Raw genomic sequence first — 18,455 nt, 5'->3', positions numbered from 1 at the left:
AGGTAAGCCTGCACAAAGGATTGAAAGGGCTAACAGTATCTGGGTCATACAGGATGACCCCTGAATTATTGGAGAGTACTTTGTACATGACAGAATTATCCAGATAGGTAAATGGTGTTGCAAACACTTCACCAAAATCCAACTAGAGACCTCTAAGTTCATTTTAGTGTACAGCTTCCAAACTTTATCTGCAGTGTAGGTAGCCCGGTCTGTTTTAAAATCCTTCTAGGAAATGATGGCCGTGTAAATTGGTCCAACAAATAGCCAAATGTGCATGTTACTCTGTTAGAAAGGGAAAAGCAGACACAGGCATAAGTGTAAATTTTTATCTTGTGGCTTCCGAGGAACCTAAATGCCTGGACAGCTTTGTTGTGCTATGTGGCTGACAACCAGGTTATTAGATAACTCATAAAACTCTTCTCCAGCAGCCCAGACTTTCCTGAGGTTACCTCTTCCCATGGGACTAGAATGAGGAAACAAGAAAAACAGATCTCCCCAAGCTGCAGCCACATTTAATGTCCCCTTTACCTACACCTGAACTCCTGCTCCCTGGAAGAAAACCCTAAATAAATACACCTGTGGCAGCAGAGGGATTATTTTTGATAGCGGCTGCTCCCGACTGCAAGCTGTGGGCACTGAACTAGAAAGCAGTGCTGAGAGAGAGAACTAGGAATAAATGACACTGGGAAATGGGAAATTCAGAGAAGAAAAAAAAATCTTACTTTCCTCTCCTGAAAAAGATGCGCTTTGCAAGGTTCATCTTTTCATCTTTTAATCTGGTGAGTCTCGAAATTTTTAGTCTTTAGGCTACTTAAGCAGAACAAGAGTCTCACCTATTTACTAGATTAAATACAGAAGCAAGCAAACAAAAAACACCTTTGAGGTGTTTTCGCTGAATCTCTTGTGATTATTTGTAGCTCCTTTCAAAAATATTTGCTTTGGTGCATTTAAATTTTGTCTCAAATCTGCAGTGGAAAATATGCTTCAAAGGGGAAAAAAAAGAAAGAAGAAAGAGAAAACCACCCAACACACTGTGAGCCTTGCATTTAGACTCAGCCCACTGAGCGGCTGGAAGAATTTTCGCAGACCCACCGGAGATCCCTGGATTCAACTAAAACCATTGATCTAAAAACTACATCTTGACGTCAGAACACTTCTTTTCATCTGGAATTATCTATTATTGACCACAGAGAGCAGCCACTGACGATTTCCTGGAACAGGGCCCTGTATAGAGAGAGGTGAGCTCCAGTGAGGGAAGAAGAAACTTCTTTTGCTTTCTGAGTGGGTGCTTTGGTACAGTACAATATCTATGCTATAGTAATATATCTATGGGCTCGACTTCTCCTTCTCCTCTTTTTCCTCTTTCTCCAGCCCCCTCCTTCCTCATCATCTTCTTTTGTTTGTTTATTTATTTGCTTCTTCCATAGTAAAACTTTCTGAAAGCCGATGTGCCTGGATGATTTTTGCCTGGTACGTTCCGCTAATTGGAGTTCCAGAATCACAGTTTCTTGCTTGGGTGCAGAATTTTCAAAAGTGTTTAAGTGCCTAAATTATTGTAGTGGTGGCTGGCCACTGCCCATGCCTTGTAGACAGGCAGCTGAGAAGGTACCAAAAAAAAAAAAAAAAAAAAAAAGCTGCAGGTCTGTACCATTCACTGTACCAGAATGCAGAACCCTACTGAGCTGCTCCTCATGGAAGGAGGAGCCATGTTGTACTGAGCTGACAACACGGGCATTCGAAAGAGCAAACCCGGGGCATAAATGGAACCAGGTCCTGGAAGCGTTTGGTTGGGAGTCTCCCTTTGGTCAAGCCTTTCCTTTGGTCAAGTGGCTCTGTGAAAATAAGAAGAATCTGATCCAGATGAAGGTAAGGAGTTCATCTGCATCTCCTCAAGCCACAGGGATCTCATTAAGGATCAGGGCACTTACACTGATGGCTTCACTTTGGGCCCAACCTTCAGCAGGACAGCCCCATGCAAAGATAATTACCAGGAATGGTGGGCTCATTACAGCCTTGATCTGGTCACTCCAACATACTGTTAGACAGATGTCAGAAAACTGACCGACATTTACATGAAAGTGACTAAATTGCAGGTTGAAGGATTTGGTTTCAGCCTCTGTCAGGTTGAGGCTTTGAAAAAACAGAATGTTATGCCTTCAGGAAACCAAATACCAGATTCTGTTGCTTTGGAGCTCTTGCAAATTCAAGCACATAAGGACATGTATAGCCAAAATTGAGACAATTTTTTTTTTTGCTGGACTAGCTCGAGTGAGGAACAATTACTTTTAACAGTCTATTTTACGGTCCAGCGCAGTAACCCCCGTATATTGTAACTGGCTCTGCGTTGGAAGGCAATCTGGGAAAGGGCCTGTTTCTGTTTCTTTGAGACAGCCTGCAGGAAACTTCAAAGTTAAAATAATGTAAAACTTGCCATATCTTGGTTCCACTACGAGTGTTTCTCTTCTAAGCACTTCCGCCTATGAGCATTCCAGCAAAGATGCCATTACAGTCCAGCACGGAGAAATAAAAGGAGCCAAGTGTTGGGCAAAAGAGATAAGGAACCAGAGCCAGAACTCTCACTGAAACGGGAGATTTTTTTTTTTCTTTTTTCTTTTTTCTTTTTGTTTTGAGACGGAGTCTCGCTCTCGCCCAGGCTGGAGTACAGTGGCCGGATCTCAGCTCACTGCAAGCTCCGCCTTCCGGGTTTACGCCATTCTCCGCCTCAGCCTTCCGAGTAGCTGGGACTACAGGCGCCCGCCACCGCGCCCGGCTAATTTTTTGTATTTTTTAGTAGAGACGGGGTTTCACTGTGTTAGCCAGGATTGTCTCCATCTCCTGACCTCGTGATCCGCCCGTCTCGGCCTCCCAAAGTGCTGGGATTACAGGCTTGAGCCACCGCGCCTGGACAAAAAGGGAGATTTCTTATAGAAAATAGGAACCAAAAAGTTGAGATGGCTGGGAGGAGGTGCGGGCAGTACGTCATCTTTTGAAATAAAAAAGAGTACGATTCCTAGGGGAAATGTACACAAAAAGACTGTGAGTTGAGAGAAAACTGACTTTAGTTTTGTTGGGGAGATTTATTCAGATTTTGGGAGGAAATTGGAAAGAACTATAAAGCTAGAGTCTGTAATTAGTTCCCACACCTGTGTAGACAGTTCTGAGGGGTGAGGTGCTGCCTGGAGCCCTGAGAGGTCTGCATTTTGCTCACAGGGCAGCTGTCTTGAGGAAAAAGATGAAGAATGGGAGTGTTATGGGGGGCATACGCCCCTCTGATGGTCACTACAAAGGTAGGATCCAGCTGTAAATGGCCTCTAGAGAGCCACCAGTTCCGTCTCCATCTGTTCCCCAAACTCGTGCTTACGGATTTGATATTCAGGTATTTTTCAGAAGAATGAGCTTGAAGCAAAAATACTGAACTAAAACATTCTTTAAAAAAAAAAATTCAAAACCACAATTTGAATCTTGTTTAAAAGATGGAAGGATGAGAAGTGTGATTCTCTTGGCTTGTTTAGAAATAGACATAGCAGGTCGGGTGCAGTGGCTCAAGCCTGTAATCCCAACACTTTGGGAGGCTGAGAGGCAGGTGAATCACGAGGTCAAGAGTTTGACACCAGCCTGGCCAACATGGTGAAACCCTGTCTCTACTAAAAATACAAAAATTAGCCAGGTGTGATGGCGGGTACCTACCCTGGAGGCTGAGGCAAGAGAATTTCTTGAACCCGGGAAGCGGGAGTTGCAGTGAGCTGAGATTGCGCCACTGCACTCTAGCCTGAGCAACAGAGCAAGACTCCGTCTCAAAAATAGAAAAAAAGGAGTAGCCATACTAGACGGGATCCCAAGTGTTATGCATTTTCACTCTTCCCTCGGGTTATCCTCATCTCAGCTGCCTTCAGGACTTGTTCAACACAGTTAGTAATTAGGCTTTTAGAAAGAGGAGAAGTATTTATGTAAAATTGCCTGCTTACGTCCTGTAGCTGCACCCCCTGTGCGTCCAGGGAAGTGTACGCAGTGACCTTTGAGTGGGTATCTGCTTATTTCGTGGTAGAACTGACTTAAAGCAGACTCCTAGTCCTTGGCGTTACTCTAAGTTAGGGACAAATTTCTCATCCTCAGCATTATTACAAATTAGGGACACAGAGAAAACTTTGCTGGCTCCTAGTGAAGGCATTCACTGCTTGGAACCCAGACTCGGCAAGATCATGCAGCCTGACCACTGGCTGTAGTGCACCAAGCTCATGATCAGGAATTAGGAGACCAGATTCAGGTCTTGCATCTGCCTATAACTACCTGTGAGACTTTAATCTATGTATTGACCACCTCAGGGGTTCCATCTTCCTATGAATCAAATGGGAAAACAAAGACTCGCCTCCTCTAGTAGCAAGAATTCTTGTAGATACCATGACAGGTTAAAAGTATTTGCCATAGCCAGGGAAGAGAGAATGGGTTCAGACCCTTGATGTTGTGGTAGTTAACTTTTTTACTTGATTGATTTTTTTTTTTTTTTTTGTGACGGAGTCTCACTCTGCTGCCCAGGCTGGAGTGCAGTGGCGTGATCTCAACTCACTGCAACCTCTGCCTCCAAGATCTGCTTCTGTATTGCCTCAATATTAAATAAATTCAAGCAATTCTCATGCCTCAGTCTCCCAAGTAGCTGGGACTACAGCCACGTGCCACCACACCCAGCTAATTTTTGTATTTTTAGTAGAGACGGGGTTTCACCATGTTGGCCAGGCTGGCCTTGAACTCCTGACCTTGGGTGATCTGCCCAAGTTGGGCTTCCAAACTGCTAGGATTACAGGCGGGAGCCACCGATCCTGGCCATTGCTTAATGTTTTAAATCTTCATCTTCCATTTTCCTGGGCTCCTAAATGACCTAGATACACTTTTATTTTCTTTTTTATGTATTTATGGATGTATGTATGTATTTATTTATTTTTCAGAGACAGGATCTCCCTCTGTCACCCAGGCTGGAGTGCAGTGGTATGATCAATGTTCACTGCAGCCTTGAACTCCTGGGCTCAAGTAATCCTCCCTCTCAGGTTCCCAAGTCGCTAGGATTACAGGCACACACCACCATACCCAGCTGATTTTTAGATTTTTTGTAGAGATAGGGTCTTGCTGTGTTGCCCAGGCTAGTCTCTAACTTCAAGTGAACCTCCCACCTCAACCTCCCAAAGTGCTGGGATTACAGGTCTGAACCACCATGCCTAGCCCCTTATTTTCTTGTAAGTTTTTATTGATATAAAATACACTTACAGAAAAGTGTTCATATCGATGAATTTTAACTATGTGAACACACTCAGAAAACCAGAATCTAGATCTAGAAACAGAGCATTACCAGCACCCAGAAGGCTCCTCATTCCCTCTTCAAGTCCCTGACTTCTAACACCATAAATCAAGTTTTGTCTGTTTGGGGGCTTTATATGTGTGTGTAGGGGTTTTTATGCCTGACTTCTTTTGCTTAATATTAGGTTTGTGAGATTCATTTATGTTGTATATGGTAATATTTTATTTGTTCTCATTATTGTGTGGTATTACATGAATTAATACCACAATTTATTTATCCATTTGTTTATCCACAATTTATCTACAATTTACATGGATAAATGCCACAATTTATTTATTCATTGTCTTATTGATGGACACATGGAGTGTTTGCAGTTGGGGGCTATTACTGAACAGAAGCACTAGGAACATTTGTGAATGCTTTTGAGTGCATTTCTATCTAGAAGTAGAATTGCTGAATCATAGGACATGTGTGTTCCGCTTTTACAGATATTGTCAGTTTTCCAAAATGATTGTATCATTTTACACTCCCATCAGCAATGTCTGAGATTTGTTTTTTCTTACATCCTCATCAAGAGTTGGTATTGTCTGTCTTTTACATTTAGCCATTTTGATGGGTGTATAGTGGAATGCTTCTTTATTTTAATTTCTATTCCTTGAAGAGTAATGAAGTTTAGCACCTTTTCACATATTTATTGGCCTTTTGACTATCCTGTTTTGAGAAATATCTGTTCGGATTTTGAACCTGTTTCTCTACGGGGTTGTCTGACATTTTTATTGACTTGTAAGCATTCTTTAAATGTTGATATGAGCCCTTTGTTGTGTACATGTTGCAAATACCATCTCCCACAAGGCTATGTTGAGTCACATTGCAGCTTCAGACAAAATATATATATATATATATATATTCCTGTGTTTATTTTAAATTTTGATATTTTGTTCAGCATGGATTTTTTTGCATTACATTTGATTTTTTTAATATTGCATCAAATTTTTATTTCTCCTGATTACTGAGTTTTTTTTTGTCACCCCCTTAAAGAACTGTATCCAAGGCAAGAGCCTCACTTGCCTCCCCGCAGTCCTGGCCCGTCTCATTCTGTATCTTGCATTTTCATGCTCTTTATAGAGTGTTATTTGATGAAAAGGAGTTTCTAATCTAATGAAGTCCAAATGTTCAAGCTTTTCTTTTAAGATTAGTGTCTTTTCATTTGGATCACATTTATACAGTTACAAAAATAAAGATTTGATTTTGGTCATTCTTCAGATGTTTGGCTCTGAATGAGTTAAGCTGAAGTAACTGGCTCCTTTTTAAAAATGTTGTGCCATCATTTTACCTGATGAGCATTCTTGGAGCCTGCTAGATATTGTTAGGTCCTGAGGCTGTAAAGAGGTCTTCAACAGGATGTAAAGCAAACTTAATTGTAATTACCTTATTCAGCCCATTAAGAAATACAGTACTAAAGTTTTATCTCTAGTCTCTCAAATTGGCATCCCTCAAATTGGCATCTGGTAATGTACATTGTGAGGTAGACCGATAATCAAATGACAGTGCAACATCTTACCAAGAAGTAAATATGACCTGAGTGTCCTATAAATAATGTAAGAGCAGGTTTTGAAGTTTGGAGAGCTGTTTTCTCATTTCACGTACACTTGCCCCAAATTGTAGTTTTTGAAGTTGCGTGCATTATTACATTAACAAGCATTTTGTGTGTATGTAGTAGTTACTTTGTACTAAGAGAACTTGCTTTGGGGTGCAATTAAACAATAAACTGATTTTATTTGGGAGAAACAGGGAAGGGTGCACTTACTAGCAACGTAAGCATAATTTTTCAGCTTTTGCCCTTAAAGTTTTAATTAAGGTTTAAATTATAATTCAAAAATGTTAGACATTCTGTATCTTTTTGTTCAGCGTGGCTTTAATTCCCCCCCCCCTTATGGTTTGTTCTTTAATGCCTTTTACATTTGGACACACAGTTTATGCTTTTTAGATTTTGGTTGCTATTTTGTCAAAATAAGTGTTAGCTGTGTTTCAAACTTGATTTTCTTTCTTTCTTTTTTGCCACCAGAATGTCTTATTTAAAAAGAAAGCTAAAAGTATACTTCTAAGTCAGAGCTTCTATTTTGGTGTAAAAGTTTTTACTTTTTTACTTTTAATTTTTTACTTCACATTGAATATAGCCAGACACCCAAGAAGTCTGATGGCCACCTGAGTGCAGGTGACAAGGACCTGACAGAGTCCATGTAGGGCTTTAGATTTGGACACACAAGAGTTGATAACTTCCTTGTGAACTCCTTGCCTGATCTAAACTCAATATGGATTCTGACTGTGTTTGAGTGATCATCTTCAAGGTTAAACCTGTTGGCAGTTACCCCTTTTCACAAAGTGCACAGTGGGAATCGAGAATCTGTAGGGTTACTTTTGGAGCAGTGGCTTATACCATTCACCTCTTTCATTTTTCTTTTTTTTCTGACTTATCTCACAGATAATGAGACCTTAATAACAAATAGGCGTGAAAAAATTTCACATTGAAATGATACAAACATTTGATGTAATAAAACTTTGTTGGCTTGATATTTCAAGGAACTGAAATCTAGCAATCTTACTAAAGAGACAAGAATTGGTCTCCAGCTGCCTTTGATATATTTGGGTGTGAGTGGAGCCGGAGCCATATACCTGGAGGGAACGTGGTTTGTCACAACAAAGAGGATTTTTTTTTCTTCAAACTCACATGTGGCCTAGGTTTCAAATTCTTTGCCGCAAGGCCGATTTGCTTACATTAACTAGAGTTCTGTAGGAGATACTGGTGACCTAAGCTAAGTTGCACTCAACATACTCAGTGTCAAGCTAATGAGGTTCTGTTATAAAGCTTCTACTTTTAATCTGAGAGAAAACATGTTCAGGGCTTCTAGAACACTAAAAATTTTGGCTTAAACAGTGTTCAGTCTGGTGTCAAACTTCCAATGGAATTCAAATTCACATAATCTGAAGTTTGTTCACAGGTTATCCTAATAGAATAATTCTTCATTTTGTTCTATTGAGCTGTCTTAAGGATTTGTTTCAAACAGCTAAGTTACTTGATTAAAAGAATGATAAAATTGTAAAAAAAAAAAAAAAAAAAAAAAGATTAGTGCCTTTTTAAAATCCCTTATAAGAAATTTTGTCTTACCCAGTCTTAAAGATATTCGATCGTATGTCTTCTAGACAGCAAGCACTGTCCACTTGAACTTTCTGCAATAATGGAAATATTCTATATCTGCATTGTCCAAGATGTAGCCACTGAATGGCTATTGACTACTTGAAATAGCACTAGCCACATATGGCTATTGAGCAACTGAAATAGTACATATGGTCTACGGCCATACCACCCTGAAATATTTTACAGATATTGTCAGTTTTCCAAAATGATTGTATCTTTTCTGAAATAGTACATATGAAATGAATTTTAAATTTTATTTACTTTTAATTTAGATGAATTGTGGTGAATGGCAATGTAGTTCTGTTAATGTTGTTGCACCTGGAATTGATTTTCAGGTATCATGTGAGGTCAAGTTTCCCTTTTCTTAAATTCTGTATGGATATTCAATCAACCCAGCATCATGTACTGAAAACACTATTAATTTTCCACTTTATTAATCCATTGTCTGTCTAATATGTGTGTGTTGTTCTGGAATCTCCATTCTTTTCCATTTGTCCATTAGTCTATCTTTCTGCCACATGCACCCTGTTTCCATTTCCTGCAACTTTGCAATAAGTTTTGATATATGGTAGAATAAGTCCTTCATGTTTCTGGTCTTCCCCAAGATTGCCTTGGCTATTCTTGAACTTCTGTATTTCCACATAAACTTTATGATAACTTTATAAATTCCAGCCAAAAAAAAACCCTGCTGGAATTTTTATTGGGATTACATTAAATCTGTACATCGATTAATATGAAAGTCTTTACAATACTAAATTTTCTGATTCATGAATATGGTATATCCCTTCACTAGTTGAAGTCTTATTAAAATTTTTTGATAATGTTTTATAGTTTTCTATGTAGAAACCTGGCATAACTTTCATTGGATTTATTCCTAATTATTATCTATTTATTTTATAAGTGGCATATATATGCATATTTTATATATATATATTTTTTGAGACACAATTACACTCTGTTGCCCAGGCTGGAGTGCAGTGGCATGATTTTGGCACACTGCAATCTCTCCCTCCTGGGTTCAAGTGATTCTCGTGCCTCAGTCTCCCAAGGAGCTGGGATTACAGGCACCTGCCACCATGTGTGGCTAATCTTTGCATTATTGTAGAGACAGGATTTTGCCATGTTGGCCAGGCTGGTCTTGAATGCCTAACTTCAAGTATTCTGCCCACCTCGGCCTCCCAGAGTGCTGGGATTACAGGAATGAGCCAATGCACCCAGCCTTATAAGTGGCATATTTTAATTTTAGTATTAATTAATTAATTTCTTTTTTGAGATGGAGTTTCACTCCTTTTGGCCCAGGCTGGAGTGCAATGGCACAATGCTGCCTCACTGCAACCTCCGCCTCCTAGGTTCAAGCAATTCTCCTGCCTCAGCCTCCCAAGTAGCTGGAATTACAGGCACACGCCACCATATCCGGCTAATTTTGTATTTTTAGTAGAGATGGGGTTTCACAATGTTGGCCAGGCTGGTCTCGAACTCCTGACCTCAGGTGATCCACCCGCCTTGACCTCAAAGTTCTGGGATTACAGACGTAAGCCACCATGCCCAGCCATATTGGCATGTTTTAATGTTCATTTTTAGTTGTTTGATACTGGCATATTGACATAATAATTAAAATTTTGCATTTACCTTGCATACAGCAACCCTACTCAATTAACTTAATAATTCTTATAGTTTATTTATAGATTCACAATCATGTAGTGGAGTGTGTAGTGATTTCTTTCAGATAGTTGTTTTTTAAATTCTTTTTTTTTTTTTTTTTGAGATGGAGTTTTGCACTTGTTGCCCAGGCTGGAGTGCAGTGGTGCAATCTCGGCTCACTGCAACCTCTACCTCCCGGGTTCAAGCGATTCTCCTACCTCAGCCTTCCGAGTAGCTGGGATTATAGGCACATGCCACCACGCCGGCTAATTTTGTATTTTTAGTGAAGATGGGGTTTCTCCATGTTGGTTAGGCTGGTCTTGAACTCCTGACCTCAGGTGATCCACCCATCTTGGCCTCCCAAAGTTCTGGGATTATAGGCATGAGCCACTGCTCCTGGCCAGTTTTTTAACTTCTTTTTCTTGACTTAATTGGACTGGGTAAAACCTTAAGAACAATGCTGAAATAAAAGTGAAAATAACAGGCATCCTTATCTTAGTTCTGATAGAAAGAAAGCACTCAATAATTTCAGTTAAATATGATGGTTGCTGTAGTTTACTTTTTGTAGTTACTCTTTATCAGATTGAGGAATTTTTCTTCTAATTCTAATTTGATATAATTTTTAAACATTAACAGATGGTGAATGTTATAAAATGCATTTTTCTCATTAATTAAAATGAGCCTGTGATTTTTACACTTTATTCATTTTATTTATTTTCTTCTTTTATGGATAGGTAATAGTTGTACAATTTATGTGGTACATGTGATACTTTGATATGAGCATACAATGTGTAATGATCAAATCAGGATAATTGGAATATCCATCACCTCAAGCATTTATCATTTATTTGTGTTGGGAACATTCCAAATCTACTCTTCTAGTTATTTTGAAAGGTACAATAAATTATACTTAATTGTACTCAACCTATTGTGCTACCAAATACAAGTGTGTCTGGAATTGGTGGGTTCTTGGTGTCGCTGACTTCAGGAATGAAGCCGTGGACCCTCACAGTGAGTGTTACAGTTCTTAAAGATGGTGTGTCTGGAGTTTGTTCCTTCAGTTGTTTAGATGCGTCCAGAGTTTCTTCCTTCTGGTGGGTTGGTAGTCTTGCTGACTTCAGGAGTGAAGCCATAGACCTTCGCAGTGAGTGTTACAGCTCTTAAGGGCGGCACGTCCAGAGTTGTTCGTTCCTCCCAGTGGGTTCATGGTCTCGCTGGCTTCAGGAGTGAAGCTGCGGACCTTCGTTGTGAGTGTTACAGCTCATAGAGGCGGCACATCTGGAGTTGTTCATTCCTCCCGGTGGGTTTGTGGTCTTGCTGGCTTCAGCAGTGAAGCTGCAGACCTTCTTGGTGAGTGTTATAGCTCATAAAAGTAGTGCGGACCCAAAGATTTACTTCGCAGTAGCAAGATTTACTGTGAAGAGTGAAAGAACAAAGCTTCCACAGTGTGAAAGGGGACCCAAGCAGGTTGTCACTGCTGGCTCAGATGGCCTGCTTTTATTCCCTTTTTTGGCCCCACCCACATCCTGCTGATTGGTCTGTTTTACAGAGTGCTGATTGGTGCATTTACAATCCTTTAGCTAGACACAGAGTGCTGATTGGTGCATTTACAATCCTTTAGCTAGACACAGAGTGCTGATTGGTGCATTTACAATCCTTTAGCTAGACACAAAAGTTCTCCTTGTCCCTCCCAATTAGCTAGACACAGAGTGCTGATTGGTGCATTTACAATCCTTTAGCTAGACAGAAAAGTTCTCCAAGTCCCCACCTGACCCAGAAGCCCAGCCAGCTTTACCTCTCACAAGGTCTTATTTCTTCTATTCTAATTATATTTTGTTTTGATTTGATTTTTGAGACAGAGTGTTGTTCTGTCACCCAGGCTGGAGTGCAGTGGCACCATCTCGGCTCACTACAACCTCTGCCTCCCAGGTTCAAGCGATTCTCCTGCCTCAGTCTCCCAAGTAGCTGGGATTACAGGTGCCCACCACTATACCAAGATAATTTTTGTGTGTGTGTTTTTAGTAGAAATGGGGTTTCACCATGTTGGCCAGACTGGCCTCAAACTCCTGGCCTCAAGTGATCTGCCTGCCTCAGCCTCCCAAAGTGCTGGGATTGCGGGTATGAGCTACCACGCCTGGCCTCTAATTGTATTTTTGTTTTCATTAACCAACCCCACTTTATCTCTTCCTCCCTACTACCCTTCCCACCTTCTCAAAAACACCATTCCATTCACCACCTTTCTGATAACAATTTTTTTAACTCCACATGAGTGAGAATATGTGACATTTATCTTTCTGTGTTTGCCTTATCTAACTTAACGATGACCTCCAGTTCCATCCATATTGTTGCAAATGACAGAATTTCATTCTTTTTTAATGGCAGAATAATATTCCACTGTGTACATATACCACTTTTTTGGGTTTTTTTTGTTTGTTTGTTTTGTTTTTTTGAGATAGTCTCGCTCTGTCACCCAGACTGGAGTGCAGTGGCATGATCTCGGCTCACTGCAACCTCCGCCTCCCGGGTTCAAGCTATTCTCCCGCCTTAGCCTCCCGAGTAGCTGGGATTACACGTGCAAGCCACCACACCTGGCTAATTTTTAAATTTTTAGTAGAGACAGAGTTTCACTATATTGGCCAGGCTGGTCTTGAACTCCTGACCTCGTGATCCACCCGCCTCGGCCTCATAAAGTGCTGAGATTACAGGCGTTAGCCACCGCTCCTGGCCCATATACCACATTTTTAAAATCCATTCATTTGTTGATGGATACTTAGGTTGATTTCATATCTTGATTATTGTAGATAGAGCTACAATAAACATGGGAGTTTTTTGATATACTGAATTCCTTTCTTTTGGATATATACCTATCACTGAGATTGCTGGATCATATGGTAGTTCTATTTTTATTTTTTTGAGGAATCTCTGTATTGTTTTCCATAGTGACTGTACTAATTTATATTCCCATTAACAGTATACAAGCACCCCCCTCTCTCTGCATCCTTACCAGCATTTGCTATCTTTTAAAATTTCTTTTCCTTCCTCCCAAACATTACTGCTGATATTTTCTGTCTTTTTGATAATAGCCATTTTAACTGGAAATTAGATGAAATCTCACTGTGGTTTTGATTTGTATTTCCCTGATGATTAGTGATATTGACCATTTATTCATATGCCTGTTGAACCTTTGTATGCCTTCTTTTGAGAAATGCCTGTTTGTTTTTAAATTGGATTTTTTTTAACTAGTGAGTTGAGTTCCTTACATATTCTGGTTATTAATCCTTTGTCAGTTGACTAGTGTGTAGTGTGTATTTTTTCCCACTCTGTAGGTTATCTCTTCACTTTATGGATTGTTTCCTTTGCTGTGCAGATTTTTGCCTTAATATGATCCCATGTGTCCATTTTTGCTTTGGTTGCCTGTGCTTTTGAGGTCTTACTCAAGAAATCTTTGCCCAGACCAATACCCTCAAGCATTTCCACAATGTTTTCTTCTAGTGGTTTCCTAGTTTAAGTTCTTACACTTAAATTTTTAATCCATTTTGATTTGATTTTTGCATATGGTGAGAAATGGGGGTATGGTTTAATTCTTATTCATATGGATATCCAGCTTTTCCAGCACCATTTATTTATTTATTTATTTTTATTTTTATTTTTTTGAGACGGAGTCTCGCTCTGTCGCCCAGGCTGGAGTGCAGAGGTGCGATCTCAGCTCACTGCAAGCTCTGCCTTGTGGATTCATGCTATTCTCCTGTCTCCTTCCAAGTAGCTGGGACTACAGGCACCCGCCAGCATGCCTGGCTAGTTTTTTGTATTTTTAGTACAGACAGGGTTTCACTGCGATCTCAATCTCCTGACGTTGTGATCTGCCCGCCTCGGCTTCCCAAAGTGCTGGGATTACAAGTGTAAGCCACCACGCCTGGCCTCCAGAACCATTTATTAAAGAAATTGTACTTCCCCTAGCATATTTTCTTGGTAACTTTGTCAATAATGAGTTGACTGTAAATGTGTAGATTTGATTCTGGGTTTTCTATTCTGTTCCACTGGTCTATGTATCTGTTTTTATGCTAGTGCCATGCTGTTTGGGTTACTATCACTTTGTAGTATAATTTGAAATCAGGTATGTGATGCCTATAGTTTTTTTCTGTTTGATCAGGATAGCTTTGGAATTTTAGAACTTTAAAAAATATTTTTATGAAGAATATCATTGGTATTTTTGTTTGTTTTGTTTTGCTTTTGAGACAAGTTCTCCCTGTCACCCAGGCTGGAGTGCAGTGGTGTGATCACAGCTCACTGAAGCATCTACCTCCTGGGCCCAATTAATCCTCCTGCCTCAGCCTCCTGAGTAGCTGGGATTACAGGTGTGCACCATTACTCCTGGCAAATCTTTTTATTTTTTGAAGAGACAGGGTCTTACTGTGTGCCTAAGCTGACTCAAACTCCTGGGCTCAAGTGATCCTCCCATCTTGGCATCTCAAAGTGCTGGAATTATACACATGAGCGATACACAGCACCTGGCCTTCATTGGTGTGTAGATAAGGACTGCATTGAATCTGTAAATCACTTTAAGTAGTATGGACATTTTAACAATATTGATTCTTCCAATCTATGAACATGAGATGGCTTTCCATTTTTTGGTAACCTCTTCAATTTCTTGAATCAATGTTTTATAGTTTTCATTGTAGAGATCTTTCACTTCTTTGGTTGTTTATTCCTAAGTTTGTTTTGTTTTGTTTTTCTGTAGCTATTGTAAATGAGATTGCTTTGTTTTCTTTCTCAAATGGTTCACTGTTGAAATACAGAAAAGCTATAATACTAATTTTTGTATGTTGATTGTGTATCCTGCTACTTAATTTGTTTATCAGTTCCAATAGTGTTTTGGTGGAATCTTTAGGCTTTTCTAAACATAAGATCATATTGTCTGCAACCAAGGACAGTTTGGACAGTTTCCTTTCCATTTCAGATGCCCTTTGTTTCTTTCTTTTGCATAGTTGCTCTGGCTAGGACTTGTAGTACTGATGATAGCAGTGGCCCATCTGGAGCGGCTGCTGCCATCATTCCAGCTGCACATTGCACAGAGCCGGCAGGAGCCAGCAACAAGTGGGAGCCCTACCCCTTCCAAGTTGGTGGAGTGGGAGCTCTCCAGGTGCAGCTGCTGCGCCAAGTCGTGGCTGCAGACTCAGGCCTCTCACTCCACAGAGCAGGCAGGAGGCCTGCCCTCACGGGTGCAGCTACAGCTGCCCAAGTCGTGGCTACTGACCTGGGCCTCCCTGTGCTCTTGGGTGGTCCAGAAGCAGGCAGGAGCCCCACCCTTCTGGGTGCAGCTGCAGTCACCCAAGCCACAGCTGCAGAGCCAGGCATCTCTGCACTCTTGGCAGCCTGGGAAGACACCCCCCACCCCCCACCAGGCTCAGAGAAGTCTGCTCCCACGGCCTGGCCTCTCCCTGCACCCAGCACCCACTCCAATCTTGGAGTAAGGTTGGGACTGGACCCAGGCAGTGTTGCAACCCAGCCGGGTGGGCACACATTTGGGGCAGTGTTGACATGACAGTCCCCTGCTGCCTTGGGCCCCTCTGGATTTGGGGCACCAGTGAGAATGGGAGGGAAGCTAAGGAGGGGCTGAGGGCAGCTTGGTGTTGGCCTGCAGGTGTCCCTTGGCATGATAACCTGGATGTCATGGACAGCAGTGGGAGGCAGACAGGCTCCTGGGTGGAAGGGAGGGCCTGAAGGCTGGGAGCCTGCTTGCCAGCCCCACAGACCACAGTGGGAAATAGTGGTGCCTTTTCCCAGCCCACCCATGGCTTCCCATGGACCAATCGGTGTGCACTTCCTCCCTTTTGAGACCCATTTCAGCCAGAAAAGCCCCCAATTCAGCCAGAGCTGAGCAGATTTTGGGACAACCAGCTGCAAAGAGGAGCTACCCACTCCAGGGCCTCCTCTGAGCCACTTTGTCACTCAGTAAAGGTCCTCTTCACTTTGCTCACCCTCCATTTGCCTGCACATCTCATTCTTCCTGCACGCAGGTCAAGAACTCAGGACCTACCAAATGGTGGGACTGAAAGAGGTGTAACACAAACAAGACTGAAATGCCCCTTGCTCACCACATTGAGGGTGAAGAGAAGGAAAGAAGAACTGTGGCCCTTTAGGGAGCCCAGACCTGGGAACTCCCTGAGCCGGCGCTATGACTCTGTCTTTGGGGCCCTGTGACTCCTGGAGTCTCCAAGCTTCTGGGAGCCACCACATTCCCCAGTGGCAGGCGTGGAAGCGCTTGCAACGTGCATGGTCCAGTTGCAGCCTCACAGAGTCAGCACCCACATCAGTACCTGGAGCTGCCTGCCCCATGGCAGCAGCTGACATGCCTGACTGTGCGCAGTGGCCAGACCCCCATGCTTGCTCACTCACACACCTGCTGCCACTCCATGCCTGGCTTGCCCTTGGCAGGCGTGGGATCCAGGCCCTTAGTGTGGGCTGAGCACAGCCTGCCAGGCTGAGTGGGCAGAATAAGACCAGCAGGTCTGAGCAAAACTCAGGCAAAGGTGCCACCAGCCACAGAGGTTCCCAGCCAGAAAAGCAACACCCCAAGGATCCTGCAACAGTACTAGGTTGAATAAAAGTAGTGAAAGCAGTCATCCTTGTCTTGTCCCAGATGTTAGACGAAAGGCTTTCAGTTTTTCCCCATTTAGCATGCTGTTAGCTGTGGGGACCTTATTCATTTATGATGAACCACAGTGACTGATTTGTTTGAATGGTAACTTAATCTTGTATTCCTGGAATAAACTCAATTTGGTCATGGAGTATTAGTCCTTTTATATATTGCTAGTTTGGGTGTGCTAATATTTTGGTTAAGATTTTACATTTATATTAATTTAAAAATTTGACATGTAATTTTTCTCTTGTAGTGGTCTCTCTCTTTTTTAAAGAGACAGGTTTTGCTGTGTCACCCAGGCTGGACTATAGTGGCTTAGTGGCTTGACTATAGCTCTCTGCAACCTTGAACTCCTGAACTTAAGCAATCCTTCTGCCTGTGCCTCCCAGGTACCTAGGACTACAGGAGCATGCCACCATGCCTGGCTAGATTTTTATTTAATGTTTTATAGAGACAGGGTCTCACTGTTGTTGCCCTGGCTGATCTCAAACTCCTGATCTCAAATGATCCTCCCAGTTTGGCCTTTCTCAAATGATCCTCCCACTTTGGCCTCTCAAAGTGCCAGAATTATAGGTGTGAGCCACAGTGTCCAGCTTCTCTTTAATGTTCTTATTATGGTTTGATATAAAAGTCATGTTAGTGTCATAAAATGAGTTGGAAATTCTATCTCATTTTAGTTCTCAAGAAGAGTTTGAATAAAATTGGTATTTTTTTCTCTTTGAATGTTTAGATCAACCCACTGGTGAACAACATCCAAGGCTGTCACTTTCTTGGTGTAGAAGTTTTTGTTCTTGTTTGCTTGCTTGCTTGTTTGTTTTTTGAGACAGAGTCTCGCTCTGTCACCCAAGCTGGAGTGCAGTGGCATCGTCTCGGCTCACTGCAACCTCTGCCGCCCGGGTTCAAGCAATGCTCCTGCTTCAGCCTCCCTAGTGGCTGGGACTGCAGACGTGTGCCACCATGCCTGGCTTAATTTTTGTATTTTTAGTGGAGATAGGACTTCACCAGAATGGCCAGGCTGGCGTCAAACTCCTGACCTCCAGTGATCTTTCCACCTCGGCCCCCCAAAGTGCTGGGATTATAGGTGTGAGCCACCATGCCTGGCCTAGAAGTTTTAAGTTATTGATTCAGGCTAGGTGCAGTGGCTCATGCCTGTAATCCAAACACTTTGGGAGGTCGATGCAGGAGGATTGCTTGAGCCTGGGAGTTTGCTTGAGCTCAGGAGTTCAAGACGAACCTGGGCAACATGGTGAAACCCTATCTCTACCAAAAAAAAAAATACAAAAATTAGCTGAGTATGGTGACACACACCTGTCGTCCGAGCTACTTGGGAGGCTGAGGTGGGAGAATCACTTGAGCCTGGGAGGTTGAGGTTGCAGTGAGCTGAGATCACGCCACTGCAGTCCAGCCTAGGTAGCAGAGTGAGATCCTGTCAAAAAAAATTTTTTTAATTTAAAAACTGAATTACTGATTTTATTTCTTTCAGATAAGGATTGTTCAGATTTTCTCTTTTTTCTTATGTCAGTTTAGGTAGTTTGCATTTTTCCAGGTATTCGTTCATTTCATCTAAATTTTCAGGTTCTCTAAAGAGATATTCAGAATATTCTCTTATTATCTTTGTTATATCTACATAGTGACTTTTTAATTTTCTATTACTGATTTCCATTTTATTTCCACTGTGTTGAGAACATATT

At 41.7% G+C, this 18,455-nt stretch overlaps 1 protein-coding gene across 1 annotated transcript in view; it reads left to right on the top strand.

Moving 5' to 3' along the window:
• Positions 1-1,055: 1,055 nt before the first annotated feature.
• Positions 1,056-18,455, top strand: part of ASIP (agouti signaling protein) — an 80,788-nt gene continuing 63,388 nt past the window's right edge. Inside the window, exon 1 of the mRNA XM_025398473.1 lies at positions 1,056-1,238. The gene's annotated coding sequence lies outside the window, so the exon portion shown is untranslated. The remainder of the gene's footprint in view (positions 1,239-18,455) is intronic.

Source organism: Theropithecus gelada, chromosome 10 (assembly GCF_003255815.1).
Source record: "Theropithecus gelada isolate Dixy chromosome 10, Tgel_1.0, whole genome shotgun sequence".
NCBI lineage: Eukaryota > Metazoa > Chordata > Mammalia > Primates > Cercopithecidae > Theropithecus > Theropithecus gelada.
This window is presented reverse-complemented; position numbering and strand designations above follow the sequence as displayed.